Genomic DNA, 15,745 nt, shown 5'->3' with positions numbered 1-15,745 from the left:
CTTCTTGATGATGCGCGATGGGGTGTCATAATTAAAACAAACATAAAAACTGGTAATTTTTGGATTTTTAAGTTTTTAGTGCCTAAATCTACCTCAAGCTGAGAAAGGTAAGATCTAGGGTAACATCAAACCACGCTTAACCTGGTAGCTAGCCCTACCAAGTCGGGAGAGGGCTCTCTCCTTGTCAATCTCAGCAAAATATGATCAATGAGGGCTTGAGATGACTGATATGAATATTGATCTTAGACTAGGTATGTGTGCAGAAGAGCTTGGTTAAATATAATGATGTTTTGTTGGCTCAATTGAAAGGCAGATTTGGGTCTGGGGAATGAGGGTCAGTTTTGCATAGATCTCTATGGGGCAAGGTAGACAACTGATTGGCACTTCAAATTGAATGAAATGGAGAGATTTAGACAGGTGAGGAGTTGAAGAGGGCAAGAAAACCTCAGGGATCCTCTTCAAACATCTGAAAAAATCAATAACTAAGCAAACCCTAGGTAGAGCACTGCAAATTCAATGGATTCTACCTTTATCCTTGTTTGTTTTAGTCAAGAAGAAACAAGAGAGATAATGGTATACATAAACACATATAAACTTACAATTTACAAAAAGAAACATAATACCAAAGCAAGATGCCACATGAATCCCATAAAGTGCTACAAACCCTAGTCTATTCCTTAGCCAAAACTGCTAAGATGAGTATACCATGAAGCTCCAAGCTTTCTCCAAAGTCCAACCATGCTAATGACTGAAAAAACATAAGATATATGCAAACAAAAACTCATCCTAGCTTCTAGGGGTTGAGCTCATGAGTTTAGGAGCTTTTCCAACAAATTCTAAACTGAGAACTAAAAAGTAGGCAGTGGAACAGCATGCCTCTAAAAACTAGGGAACTGATTCATTCAGTTGCAAACTACCTTTTCATGGATGAATCTACATCTATAAGTAATAATTCAACATAATTACATCAAGATCCATCAAATTACATTAAATAACATCATGAGTTTGAAATTAAGAAGGAGAAAAGTCAAACTGTCAAGAAACTACGCGAAAAACAGAGTATTTTGGTTAAACTGAGCAAAATTTCTCCAATGCGTCGCGTTGATTTCCCTATGCGTAGCGCCTTTTTGCAGCTGATTTTGGAGGCCTTTCCAGTGTCCAAATTTTCTCCAAGTGTGCTTTTTGAAAATTTTTACCTATCTACTTTCCAGAACAAGTGGAATTTTTGAATTTGGCCTCCATTTTCTCCTCCAAAACTGAGTTCTCCCAAGACTGCTTCCTATGTGTCAAAAAAGGGGCAGAAAGGTCATTTTTAGGGTGTTTTTGACCTTTTTGGCGGCTCAAAACCTGTCAAAATTTCTTGGCCATTGGTGAGCATGCATATTTTTTCATAAAAAAATACAAAAATACTGATATTTCCTCAAAAGGTGGTCCCCATCAAAAGCGAGCTCCAAGTGGCGCGCGCATTGGGCAAGAAACCCTGTGTTAAAAATTTCTATGCGTAGCGCCTTTTTGCAGACCCGTTTTTAGGGCATTCCTAGTGTCAAAATTGGGTGAAAAATAGCTCTTTGGAAATATTATTGAGTATAATTTTCAACCCAACTTGAATTTTTCAATTTGGAGTTCATTTTCCCTATCAAAAGTCACATCTCCCAAGACTAGTCAAAATGTGCAAAATGAGGCTGCCTCGAGGAAGAGTACTGTTGCAGTCAACTTTTGAAGGTCTTCCTCAACTCAAAATTGAGCTCATGATAGCTCATTGGAAATATATTTGTTTCTAGATATTATTTGACTCATCAAGCAAGTCATTTGGCCAACCAAGTTAGGAGAAATATTGATTTTCCCAAGGTCACTTCAGAGGTGCATCAATTCTCCTGAGGCAATTGTATTTTTGAAATTTCTCTAAAACCATGATACCTGTGTAAAAATTGAAGGAGGTTTTTCTTTATTGACCTATTTTGGATAAAAACCTCTCTCGGTTTTCCGAAATTCACCTTTCCTTACTCAGAAACATCATTTGAGTAAAACCTACGTCCATGTGTGGAACAGGGGATTTGTCGAAATGAAGGTAAATGAAGGAGATAAGTGGCTTCTAAATTCCTTAGAAAATTTTTGGAAGTATAGAGGGATGTTAGGAAACATTGGAAAGAGGAATTTCAAAGATTGAGTGAGGGGAAGGGGTCTAGAAGGGCAAAACACAGGCCTAGCCTAGAAAATTGCCAAATTGTAGCAAGAAACTAGGGTTTGTGGGAAAATGAGGAATTTAAGGGATATCAGTGATGGGAAGTGTTTAATAAGGTACATTAAGGATAGGGGAAGGTGTATGAGCATCAGGATACAAGTTTTGCTGATGATTTGACCATCCAAGAGAAATTACCTTCAAAACCATAGGAGAGGGAAACGAACCTTACCTAGGCACAACTGAAGCATGAACAAGGTGTAAAATGACCTATTGGAACCTGACATGATGATGAAAACCCTCTAAATGATGGTACACTCAGCTGAATGGTGACATGAAGCTCTTGGGAAGAATCACTGACAGTTTCATCATCCCTCTCATAGGAAGGATCAGACTCCATGTTTGCCAATGTTTGAGTTTTCTTAGATGAGTATGAAGAGATTTATGGTGTCTTTAGTTTTCTGCCACCAAGGGTAAGAATGTATGAGGGACTGTGGAGGGAGAGGGTATGAGGGGTTTTGGAATATTATGACAAGCTTTTTGGGAAATAGGGGGTTTAGGGAATAGTATGTAAGCTCTTGGGACAGCAATTAGGCTTTGGGGATTTTTAACTAGGGTTTGGGATAGTGGGAGTTAGGGATATGGGGATATTAAATTTAAGGATATGGGGATTAGGGAATGGGTTGATGAAACTGGAAAATGAATGAGTGAATCAAAGACTGAGGGAGTGATGGAGTGGAATTGGCAGCACAAACACAAATTGTAAACCCTATGCAACTGTTTTTTGGCAAAAATTGCAAGGAGGTATGGTTTCAAGTTTTTCTCATTAAATCACCATAAAATCTAAGAGAAACTCATTCACTAGCAGCGGAAGAATGCTTGACTTACTTGTACACCTGAAGATTGAGCAAATTGTGCAAACTTGGGAGAGTTTGTGGGTGAAATCGGCTTGAAGCCCTATGCGCCGTGCCACTAACCCAGTGCGCCGCACCACTTCAATGTGTCGCGCCAGTGTAAGTTTAACACTGCAGCGGACAGCCCAATGCATCGTGCCAGCCCTATGTGCTGCACCCACAACCCAATTCCTCCACGCCCCTGAAACTTGCCCAAATTGCTGCAATTTTGCTCTTTGCTTTCAACCCGACTATTCTCTTGTTCACTCCTTCTCCTTTGGATGCAAATGAGCTCTTTAAACATGAAAAATGGTTTATATACAAAAGATTTTAATTTTTCACTTATCAAAAACCCACTTTGTAATGTTTGCATTTGACTTGTTTTTCAAACTCTGTTTTTGGGCAGTTTGCTTTATTTTTGCTTGTGATGAACTGAATGCTTTGATTTTTTGTTTTCCTTGCAAGTGATGGAGATGTTGAAGCTTGGCAAGGTGACCAAGGTTGCCACTGAAGTTATTACATATGGAAAAACTGAAATTACATCAAATTTATACATAAAAACATAAAAAACTCTGTTTTTCCTCAAAACAGGGTTTTGAGGAAAAATCAATCACTGAGCATGTGATTATAGAAATTATTGTTGTTGAAACTTTATTTGTCCTCCTCATGCACCTGCTGACCTTTATTGAGCATTTTGAAGACCTTTTTGACGAAACCCTAGACCTAATGAAACTAAAACCCTAGAAATGACTCTTGCAAATTTAAAGACAGAAAGTGACCGCAGATGATCTTGATGAATAAAAATGGGCCAGTAGGTAAAGGACACGAGGGAAAATGTATAATAAGCCACTATCGTTAGATGATCCATGATCCTAATGGAATGCAGCTGACCGAGAGAGACACCTAAAATGTAATGCAACAAGAGAATTTGATCACTGACGGAGGGATGAAGACACCGACACTAACATAAGTTTTACAATTTTTTTGTGATTTTTGATTTATCTGAGGCTAAATTATTGATTTTTTTACATGCAGATATTGGACTCGTTCGGCCTGTGGGTTCTTCTTATCTTCATCGTGCAAGAGACCCACAGTAGGCACCACCAACAATACAAGTTGTTGTAGAAGGATGAGAGGTACTACAGGATCTTAATGTGGCCAAGACCCTTGCAGAGGTTGAGAGCCACATGGAGGGTTGACCCATGTCATAGCTGAGACTAGGGTCGATGAGCTTCCTAGGAGACTACAATGACATACTATTGGCGTGCCTGTTCATATCAGTCCAAGATGTCTCCCAAAGTGGCGTGTTATCATGAGCACTATGATTAGTCTACTAGGAGGCTTATAGCCATATTTTGACTACATGTATATTTTGATATGACAACCCATGTGGCCATATGTGTCTTGGGCACACATTTTGTAAAAAAGAACTTTGATATATATATAACTATCTTCATTATTTCTTATGGTTCTATTATCTCTTTCAATGTATGTGATGTGTATTGAATTTAGTTTACATGTGTTGCAAATGTCTATCTAAAACATGATTAGCCAATGCATTTGTCAATGTGTTTAGATTTCTAGAAATGTGTTGATATTGGATTAAATCAAAGTATATTTCTATAAGGTGAACCCTCAAGAACATACAAAGCATAGTTGGACTTCTAACTGAATAGACATTAATTAATTGTAGTACTACAAGGGTTGAGTCGAGTCTGGTAACGATACGGAGGATGCCATGAGAAATAGCCTCAGACAATAGTTTTTTCACTACGCTATACTCAGTGATGTTATTTGTAGAGTGACCAATACAAATCCCTTGTAAACTCACTAACTTTCCATTCGGATCATATATAGCCCATGTTGCGGAAGAAAGGTTCTTAGTACTACGACTAGCGCCATCAGCATAACTAACATATGGTTCAAGGGATGCTGACATCTATAAACCAAATGTAAACATAATTAATAGAAATTGTAGGAAACTCCGAAGGGAACTCACTGCAAACACACTCAACACACCTATATACAGCACATACACAGTGCACTACACAAAAACTCAAGCATAGTATTTCTTAAGATATAGGCCATTTCTAGGTTGTGCCAAGGGAACTCCATCAAAATAAAAAAGCTCATAGGTGCCTTTAGCAAGAACACATTTGACAATGTATGGACCTAGCCACATTGGCTTGAAATTCCTCGATCCTAATTTATCAGACTCTTGATCGTATAACAAGCCAAGGTCTCCTTCTGAGAAGACACGAGGCTTGACATTATTGTCATATTGCACCTTGATACGTTTCTTATGGCCTTTATTAACCATCGTGGCATCACATCAGGTTTCATCTAAGCGCGTCAGATGTAAGAGATGTTCCTCTTTTGGGGAAGTGGTAGGGAGGAGTTCGACAAGAAGTTTAAGAGACATAGTTTCACATTCAATTGGAAGGATTTCTTCCAGACCATAAACCAATTGGAATGGCATGAACCCGGTAGCAGTCCTAATGGAGGTTCCATACACCATAACACTGCATAAATAATAAGATACCAGCCAAATTTGTTGACCCCTATCATGCGTTGAAGCATCGTTTTGATAACTTTATTGATTGCCTCAACTTTCCCGTTCGCCTGAGGTTAGTAGGGAGTAGAAATCTTATGGGAGAGTCCCAGCTTGGCAATTAATTCAAACATCATGTGATTGTGAAAATGTTTTCCATGGTCCGTAACTACAGCCTGTGGAACACCAAACTGCTCAATGACATGTTTGAAAAAAAAGAGCAATTGTTTCGCCATTATTATTGTATGTAGGCATCACCTCGGCCCACTTGGTAAAATAGTCAACCGCTACAATCATATAGCCATGACCCCTAGCAGAGTAAGGGTTACATGTCATGAAGTCAATGCCCAATTTTGAAAAAAGTCTAATGGCAATAACAGGATGCAAATGAGCAGGTGGATTATGGGCCTTATGATCATATATCTGGCATGCATGACACTTTTGGATGGCGAGGATGTAATCGCAAAACATGGTAGGACAAAAGTAACTAGCATGCATGATCTTCTATGTGGTGGCATAACCAAACATATGACCACCACATGCCCTAGAATGGCATTCATTTAAGACTTTATCGGCCTCCTCATGAGTGAGGCACCTTTGAAATATCATATCGATACCACGACGATAAAGGGTGTCATTGATTATGATGTAATGTTTGGCTTGATGTCGGATATGTCGTTAGTCAGAGTGAGAGGTATCACACTGGAAATTCTAGGTTTGGACATATATGATAATGTCTTGACACCACTTGTCAGATGAAAAAATCAGGAACAACGACTCGTCCATAATAGAATCACCAGATGTTGTCTGAATTTCAATAGTGGGAAGGTCGCAAATTAGCTTAGGAAAAACTAAGGATTTCTTCAACTTGGATTTGATGAATTCTAAATTGAACTCTTGTAGGATGAAAATCCACTTGGAGTACTTAGCCCCTAGGAATTTTCGGGATAAGATGTATGTCATGGGGTTGAAATCTGAAACAACCATAGCTCTGCGGAGTAGTATGCAATGGACAAATATCTCGACATCATGGAAAACCGCCAAATCTAACTTTTCGACATAAGTATACTTGAATTCAGTATCATTTAGATTATGACTCAAGTAATAAATAAGATGTTCAGTTCCTACATCTTCCTCCTAGAACAATACCATGTTTTAAGGCATTTAACACCTTTTTAGTAGCGTCATCCCAATGGAAGGGAACCCCTTTCTTTGAAAAGTGAGTAAATTATTTAGTGAGTTCAATGTAATTAGGAACGAACCTCCAAAGAAAGTTAGCCTTCCCTTGGAGTTGTTGAATCTGAAGAAGGGAAGAAGGAGCAGGCAGATAAATGATCGCTTGGAATTTCAATGGGTCAATATGACTTCCATGTTTTTATACCACAAAACCGAGAATTCAACTGATACTTACACAAAAAGCACAATTTTGTGGATCAAGTCAAATGTTATAATGTCTAAATCGTGAAAACATGGCCCAAAGATGTATTGGGTGATCAGCTCGATGTTTCAAATGGGAAAGAAAATCATCCAAATATGGTGTCACAATATGTTTTATGCCATGGAAGGCGTAATTCATTTCCCCCTGAAACATAGCCCCAACATTCTTCAATCCGAAAGGGAGCTTCTAATATGCAAATGTGCCCCAGGGACAAATAAACATGGTTTTATGTTGGTCCGTCGGGAGAATTTTTATTTGATTGTGACCAGAGAGACGATCCATAAACAAAAATATCTCAAAACCAGCACAATCATCAACAATCTAGTTGATGAACGGGGTGGGATAATTGTCCTTTGGACAACCACGATTTATGTCCCGATAATCAACACACAAATGAATTATTCCCTATTTCTTCATGACAGGAATAATGTTAGACACCCAATCAGTTAAAGGTACTGGAAAGATGAAACCAACGTGTAGAAGTTTTTCAAATTCAGCTTTAATAGCTGCAACATTATTGGGATGGACCGAACGGAGATGATGTCGAATTGGTTTAACATCAGGATACATCTTAGTTTCATGCACAATGATGTTTGGATTGATACCTGGCATTTCTTCATAAGACCAAGCGAAAACATCTCTAAACTCCTAGAATTAGGCTATATAAGTCTTGATCTCATCGGAAGAGAAAAATGCACCAAACTGTAGATTCTTGACAATTTCGGGTTTGATCGAAATTTCAAGAGGGATAGTCTCTTCAATGTTCAAAAAATTATTCTCATAATCAACACCATGGATGGATACATAATTCGTAGATAACTCAACGATATTGGGTCAATATAGTTATGTAAGATTATCCTCGAAGGAATCTGACAAGGAGGAATAACGATGATGATTGTCCCATGGCATATCATCTCACATCATGATCTCCATGATGCTCTCAACGGTAGGAAATATATGAGAGAAGGAATCATAGGACATGACATAATCTAAAGAACATTCATCCCAATTAATCGATGAGGAGAGGGTACAGTGTGCCGCACAGGTCAAGTAAATGACTTCATAGTCGAGCTTAATGGGACTGAGTGTTGAAATATGTAACTAGGTTCAATCTTCATATTGAAATATGTAATAATGATTTATGTATTTAATTAAAAGAGAAAAATAAATTTATTATTTGTATTCTTGAGGCATGGGTTTCATGCTCAAGGGAAAAAAAATTAGGTCAAGCACCCATTGAGTGCTTCTAGGTTTTTCATAAATTCAATTGAGTCATTTTCATGTATTGAAGACTCATTTGGGCATGTTACATATTATAAAGAAAAATTATGAGTCAAAATAGAGTCAAAAGACCCACCAAGAACTCGTCATGGCACAAAGATCAAGTCGGCCTACATGAAGCGACAAGTCGACCTCAAGATAGCAATTTGTACCCCTCACAAACCTATAAATTAGAAGGAATTCAACCTCATTTGCACACTTACTCAAGAAAGATCGATCTCCTCAAGATAGAAGCTAGAAAAGGATGAAGAAGAAGAAGAAGATCAAGATCGAAGTTTTTGGGCCTCTCTCTCACTCTCTCTTTTGTTAGGTTTTATATTATTTCTAGGATAAAATAAATTATGAAGTTGTTGCATCGAAATTGTGAAGTTGCAAGGACGAAGTTGTGAAGTTGTTGCATCGAAGAAATGAAGCTGCAGGTCGAAGATGTGAAGCTGCAAGGTCGAAATTGCGAAACTGCAAGGTCAAAGTTGTGAAGTTGCCTCTCGATTGAAGTTGTGAAGTTGTTAGGTAGAAGTTGTTGAAGTTGCATCAAGGTCGAATTTGTGAAGTTGTTAGGTCAAATTTGTTGACGCTACTAGGTTGAAGTTGTAGAAATTGTTGTTGGGGTCAAAGTTGCTAGAGAAGTTGTTGGCAGGTCAAAATTTGTTACTGGAAGTTGTGTGATGAGAGCTCATCAAGAAGGACGGATGACTTGGTCGTGGAGGGTCTTTTTCAAGGGTCATAGGTCATGGAATTTTTCAATTGAAGTTCTATAAGAAGAGAAGGATTCTAGTGGGTTTTCCTCTCAGTTGGAGAGGTTTTAGCCATGGTTTAATGCCTATATCTTGTATCCTATTGTCTCATTGTTCTTTATGATTTGGTAGTTGATTGATAATAGAGAACACCAATAATAATAATAAAATAATAAGTTAATTGAGTAAAGTAAATATACATCACAAGCAGTTAACAAAGTAAGAGAAATCACCTACAGTTGTTTCCCCCTAGATTTCTCAACATGGGATTAGAGCTAAGGTAACTACATCACGGAAACGAAACATGAAGAATGAAACTCTAAGGCCGAAGTATAAAGAGATCATTTTGGAAACATAAAGAGAATCAATCATCAAGAAGGACAAATCCCCTCATCCTATTGAAAGGGAATAATTAAGAGCATCAAAGAAGACCTCAAAACCCTAGCTCATCCAAAGAAGGGTTCCACACTTGAAGCGTTCTTCGGAAACTCACACACTCTACAATCATTATCACGAGGAAGGAAGAGCGAAGAAGTTTTGGGTCTATTTTTCTGGGCTATATTCTCCACATGTGTGAAGTATTAAGACATCCTTCTGCAATAGCAAGTATGAAATTGTAGCCACCATCAAGGAGAAAGTTTTTTGCTAAGAAAGATCTCCTTTGCAAACTGAAATAACAATAAAAATAAGTCAATTCAAGTGAAGTAGAAAGGAGGCAAATATTTCCATCTTCTAGACACACATTTGAACTACGGTTATTGCAAAAAAGGCTAAAATTGTAGAACTATTAAATCAAGCCGAAATTCTGAAGAAGGGATGAAATTTGAGGTTGTGAAACAAGTTTAAATAGCATTGTCTTGAAGGAAGAAAAGAAGGAAAAGGAATTTTCATCATCATCAAGGAATCAATGTGATCTCCCTTTGAGCCAAGGGTCACCTTTGAAGAAATACATCTTCACCAAGAAGACATATTCTATTATCTACATCATCATCAAAATCAAGAAGGCATCAAGTTGAAGATTTCATCATCTAGGAGTATATTCACTTGACAAGTAAGTATTTTTATATCTATATTTGAATATGTCAAAATGACTTCATATTGCAAGGAGAGCAATAAATTGGTTGGGTCGTCAAACTTTCTTTCCTGGAAGAAGAGGATAGATTTGATCCTCATAGAAAATGAAGTCATTGGTCATGTTAAGGGTTTAATTGTCGAATTGTCAAAAGAATAAGCTCAAGCTCTACAAGATGAATATATCAAAAGAAGAAGGAACAACCTCATACTTTATGAGGGTGCCAGAAATAAGATATCAACTCCAAGAGTTGGTAGAAATAATGTCTAACAAGGAAATGACTACCACAGTGCTTAATGAACTACTAGAGGAATAGGGAAACTTCACATCAAACATCTATGGGAAGAAGGAAGCTACTCCGTTCAATGAAATATGGTCATTGTGAAAAATCGAAGAAACTAGGTTGATGGCAAAATCAATGTAGGATCAAGCAAGCAAGTTCAAGAATTTGTTGCCATGGCTAGAAGAAAAAGGGAAGTTGGGGAAGCTTGGTCCTCAGAAAAACAAGAATAACATGTCAAAGTTTCAATGCTATGGTTGTCATGAATATGGGAACTACAAGAGAGATTGTCCAAAGCTCAAGAAGGACAACAACAAAAGAGGAAGGGGGGAATCCCATATCACTTAAGAAGTGGAAGAAGCTGAAAAGAAGAAACCGAAGGAGGAAGTAAAATATATCTAATATGATTGAGATAGTCTTCCTCACCTAGTTCTTTTCAAGTTTATGTTTCACATTTTTTGTTGTAAATAAACATGATAGGATGCATCATGTTAGGAGATGGCATCATAGAAGCATATGATTGAAAGCAAGAGATCATGACATCATCAAGAAGCATGAAAGATAGATGAAAAAGAAGTCTATGGTTGTCACCAATAGAAGGATGTATCTCTTAGTAACCTCATTAGAAGCATAAGTAGTACTTATGGAAAAGATAAATTCATCTAGTATAGAGCTCATCATACATCATTCAAAAAGGAGCATTTGCAGAATAAGGATAATCAAGATCCTTCATTGGAATCTTCATCAGAAGGTTCACCTACTAGAAGAAGTAAGTATCTCGCTGAGAATTCCACCTTGTATGGGATTCATGGAATGATCGTATGATGTCAAAAGAAGTGAAGCAGATCAAGGTGATTGAAGTTCTTTCAATCAAGGAAGCTGCTGAAGGAAGTCTAGATGACCAAAAGAAAAATATGAGGTATGTATGCTTGTATTTGATAAAATTGATTCATGTCATATAGTTGCAAAGAGCATGGATAATGCTCCACCTCATGATCATGATCAAAAGAAAGGATCTCCTCTTGTGAAAGGATGCATGAAGGCATGGTTCACACATTGACTAGATGAAATCAACATAATATGTCCTCAAATGAAATATGAGGTGGTTGACAAAGTTGAAGGAACTATGATTGGAAGTTCCTAGGAGGAAATGTGTGAATAAAGAAAGGAAGAGATCATGAAAAATGCAACTATGGATTAGGAAATCAACGTCCAAGGACTAAAATATTTAACTATGATATCTCCATGGGAAAGATATGAAGATCCTGATAAATTCTAAAAAAAGAAACAAACCCTTGACGTTGTATATATTTTTGGAGATGTGTCGATATATATGCAGGGTTTTGCTTAAAACAAGGAGATTTCATGATGAAAGACCATCACAAAGGTACTTTTTATTTAATTTTCATTTTCTATTTTTGAACAATAGCTAGATGGGTTAATCCAGGGCTACCAAAGGAAGAGTTGTAGATGTCATCTATAACTGACATTCATGTGGTAGGATGAAAGATCATGAAGGAAACATGATGTGAAGAAGGTATCAAGGTATGAAGGAAAGGTCAGATATGGACTAATGGATCACTTTCCAATGAAAGAAAGGGTGACATGACTAACATGATTCATGAAAGTGAGGTATGGTCGATGCCCTACGAAGAAGTCCCAAAAATATGAAGACTCCTAAATAAAGAAAAAGTAGTTCATGACATCTAAAGGAGGATCTCTTCAATCAACTGGTTGCCCCGTGATCTCCACCTAAAGAGTTGTTAGAAGCAAGTCCCTAATCAAGAGGGATTTTGGATACATTCCTTTTATACAAATGGGTACATTCCTTCATTGGAATGGGCATATCCTCTCTAATTGAGAGGGAGAGATAGACACATCATTCTTGTCTTCACCTGGGAAGATAAATGGAGGATTGGGTAAGCATCTGGAATCTAATACACTTTGAGGATGTGGTAGGGAATTCAAGATAATAGTAGTCATAGATGATCAATATTCTTTGAGGACTAGGTATCCAAGGTAAGAATAGTCTTGGTGGAACATACTCTGAGAGATCCTGGTTGGGGTATGTTCCGAAAGAGACAAGGATGAGGGCGTCTATAAATCATTGGTCTCACCAGCATTATGCTCTAATATTGTGGAGAGATAGAGATGTTTTTCAAGGCCTTGCTATGTAACAATGTTGGACGATATGATTTTATGCAAATTGGTTACTAATCCGACTCTTCTTATGAGAATTTTCAGATTCAGAATGTCTAAGTACCTTGTATGGATTATGAATACCTCCTTGGTTAAGAGGGAGCATTGAATATGTAACTAGGTTCGGTCTTCATAATGACATATGTAATCGTGATTTTATGTATTTAATAAAAAGAGAAAAATAAATTTATTATTTGTATTCTTGAGGCATGGCTTTCATGCTCAAGGGAAATTTATTTTTAGGTCAAGCACCCATTGAGTGCTTCTAGGTTTGTCATAAAGTCAATTGAGTAATTTTCATGTATTGGAGACCCTCTTGGGAATGTTACGTATTGTAAAGAAAATTTATTGAGTCAAAATAGAGTTAAAAGACCATTCAAGCCCTCGTCATGGCACAAATATCAAGTCAGCCTACATGAAGGGAAAAGTCAACCTCAAGATAGGAATTTGTACCCCTCACAAACCTATAAATAAGAAGGAATTCGACCTCATTTGCACACTCACTCAAGAAAGTTCGATATCCTCTACATAGAATCTAGAAAAGGACAAAGAATAACAAGAAGATCAAGATCTATTTTCTTGGGCCTCTCTCTCTCTCTCTTTCGTTAGGATTTTTATTTTTTTTGGGCTAGACGAAATTCTTAAGTCACTGCATCAAAGTTGTGAAGTTTCAAGGACGAAGTTGTGAAGCTGTTGAATCAAACCTGTGAAGTTGCAAGGTCGAAGTTGTGAAGCTGCAAGGTCGAAGTTGTGAAGTTGCAAGGTCAAAGTTGTGAAGTTGCAAGGTTGAAGATGTGAAGTTGCAAGGTCGAAGTTGTGAAGCTACCTCTAAATCAAAGATGTGAAGTTGCTAGGTCAAAGTTGTTGAAGTTGCAACAAGGTCAGAGCTGTGAAGATGCTAGGTCGAAGTTGTTGAAGTCGTTAGGTCAAAGTTGCAAAAATTGTTGTTGGGGTCGAAGTTGTTGGAGAAGTTTTTACAAGGTCAAAGTCATGGAAAATTTTAGGGGCAAATGTTGGCCCTTAGGCGAAATTAAGGGGTTTTAAATTTTTAGTGGGCGAATATTTTGTATCATAGTATACTTTTACAAGTCGCCTCAAGCAGCCCACCTTATTTTAAGGGAGAGGGTAAAAAAGGTAAATTTAGTCCTTGAAATTAGAAGTTACAACCTTCCATTCGCCCTAATTTTCAAGAATAGGTTTTATTTAAGTGAATCCTATGGGCCAAATACCATATTTATAACAGAGGTATGATAAATTAATAAAAATATAAATAAATGAGAGGTATGGTAAATAAATAAAACATTTTTTATATTTACTCCATAAGTCACATTATATACATGCAAGGGTGTAAACAAATAAAAATATAAATAAAGTGGAAATATGGTAAATAAATAAAACCTCCTTTTATACTTACTCAAAAGGCATGGTAAATAAATAAAAATATAAATAAACTAGACGTATGGTAAATAAATAAAACCTCTTTTTATATTTAGTCCATAACCCTCTTTCTATTTATGAAGGCTCAAAAAAAAGGTTTTATTTAAGTGAATCCTATGGGCCAAATACCATATTTGTAAAAGAGGTATGGTAAATTAATAAAAATATAAATAAACGAGAGGTATGGTAAGCAAATAAAACATTTTTTTATATTTACTCCATAAGTCACCTTATATTTAAGAACAGTCAAAAAATGCGTTATATTTAGGTGAAACCTATGGGCAAAATACTATGGGCCAAATACCATGGGCTAGATTATTATTAATACCATGCACAAAAACATTATTAACCCTAATATTAGTATTAATAAAAATAAAAATGGCACATGGTATTGACCCATGGTATTCACGTGGAATGTAGCCTATTTAAATGGGGGAATTAAATCAATATAGATCCATCTACTAAGCCCCGAGAGGGATCAAATATCATGATATGCAAACTAGCATAGAGTGAAAAAAAAATTGATCCCTCTCGGGGCTTGGTGGATCAAGAGTAAAAATGGATGTTGTAATTTAATGTATGTTAAACGTTTTAACTTGGTTAAAATAACAAATAAAATAAAAATCTATTATTAATTTTTATAAATTACTAATAGTAATTTTTAAGCTCCAGGTTTATGATAACCCATGTATTGACCCATGGTAAGACCATAGTATTCATGTGAACATAGACTATTTAAAGGGGAAATTCTATCATCTTAGATCCATCTTAATTTTGGGTCTACCAAGTGCTCAGAGGGATAAATAGATTTCATCCCCCTAAGAGTGGTAGATGTGGAGTTAAGATGGATATAGGTTGGTTTTTATGATAATGAAGATATTAAATAGACTTAGGAAATTATATTGTAAAAACATCTTAAGGTGAATGGTTAAAGCTACATTTAGTCACTTCACAAAATTTAATAAAAAATACCAATATCTCCATTAATATTAGTTTTTAACTTTTTCTGATTTAACAAAAAAAAATTAAAGCAATGAAATCTTATCACTCTTTCCACATCACCCTCGCAGAAGATTTCTCACCATTTTTCAAACATTCTCAATATGATATCTTCATGAAAAAGTTTAGGTACTGATGTTGGATTAGTTGTTTGAAAAATAAGCTGGTTTGTACAACCTTTCATCTTCTGTGCTATTCTTAGTTTGTACTAATAATCTGTAGGGGTTGGAGCCACTACACCATATTTTCCTAAAAGGTGGAGATTGTTCACCAAAAAGGAAATTAATCTACATGTTACAACGCTGTTAAAAAATGCGAGACCTATGAGGGTAGTGAATTATGCTAATAAGCAATTTAGATTGGGAGAGACGTAATTAAATTTTATTATTTAATTGAAGATTTCAAATTAAAATAATAATAAATCTACATTTATATATTCATATATTGATTGGAAGGATTCTCACAATGGTCACTTCTTTCAATTAGATCCCCTTCAAGCCTTTGGGATACCTAATACTTTCTTATATAATATAGTTGGGGCTTGCTACTTATTGGTGTGTTGGGGTAAACAAACTTGATGTGTTGGGTTTTTTTTTTTTTTTTTTTTCGCAATTGGAGTCTATGGAATAAGAAAGAAATTTGATAACTTGAAAAAAGTGGTAGCTTAACAAAAGTTGTAGAG

The sequence above is a fragment of the Pinus tabuliformis genome, chromosome 4_2 (assembly GCF_031772625.1).
Source record: "Pinus tabuliformis cultivar Carrire ecotype Pingquan chromosome 4_2, CPIR1, whole genome shotgun sequence".
NCBI classification, from domain to species: Eukaryota; Viridiplantae; Streptophyta; class Pinopsida; order Pinales; family Pinaceae; genus Pinus; species Pinus tabuliformis.
Note: the sequence above shows the minus strand (reverse complement) of the source record.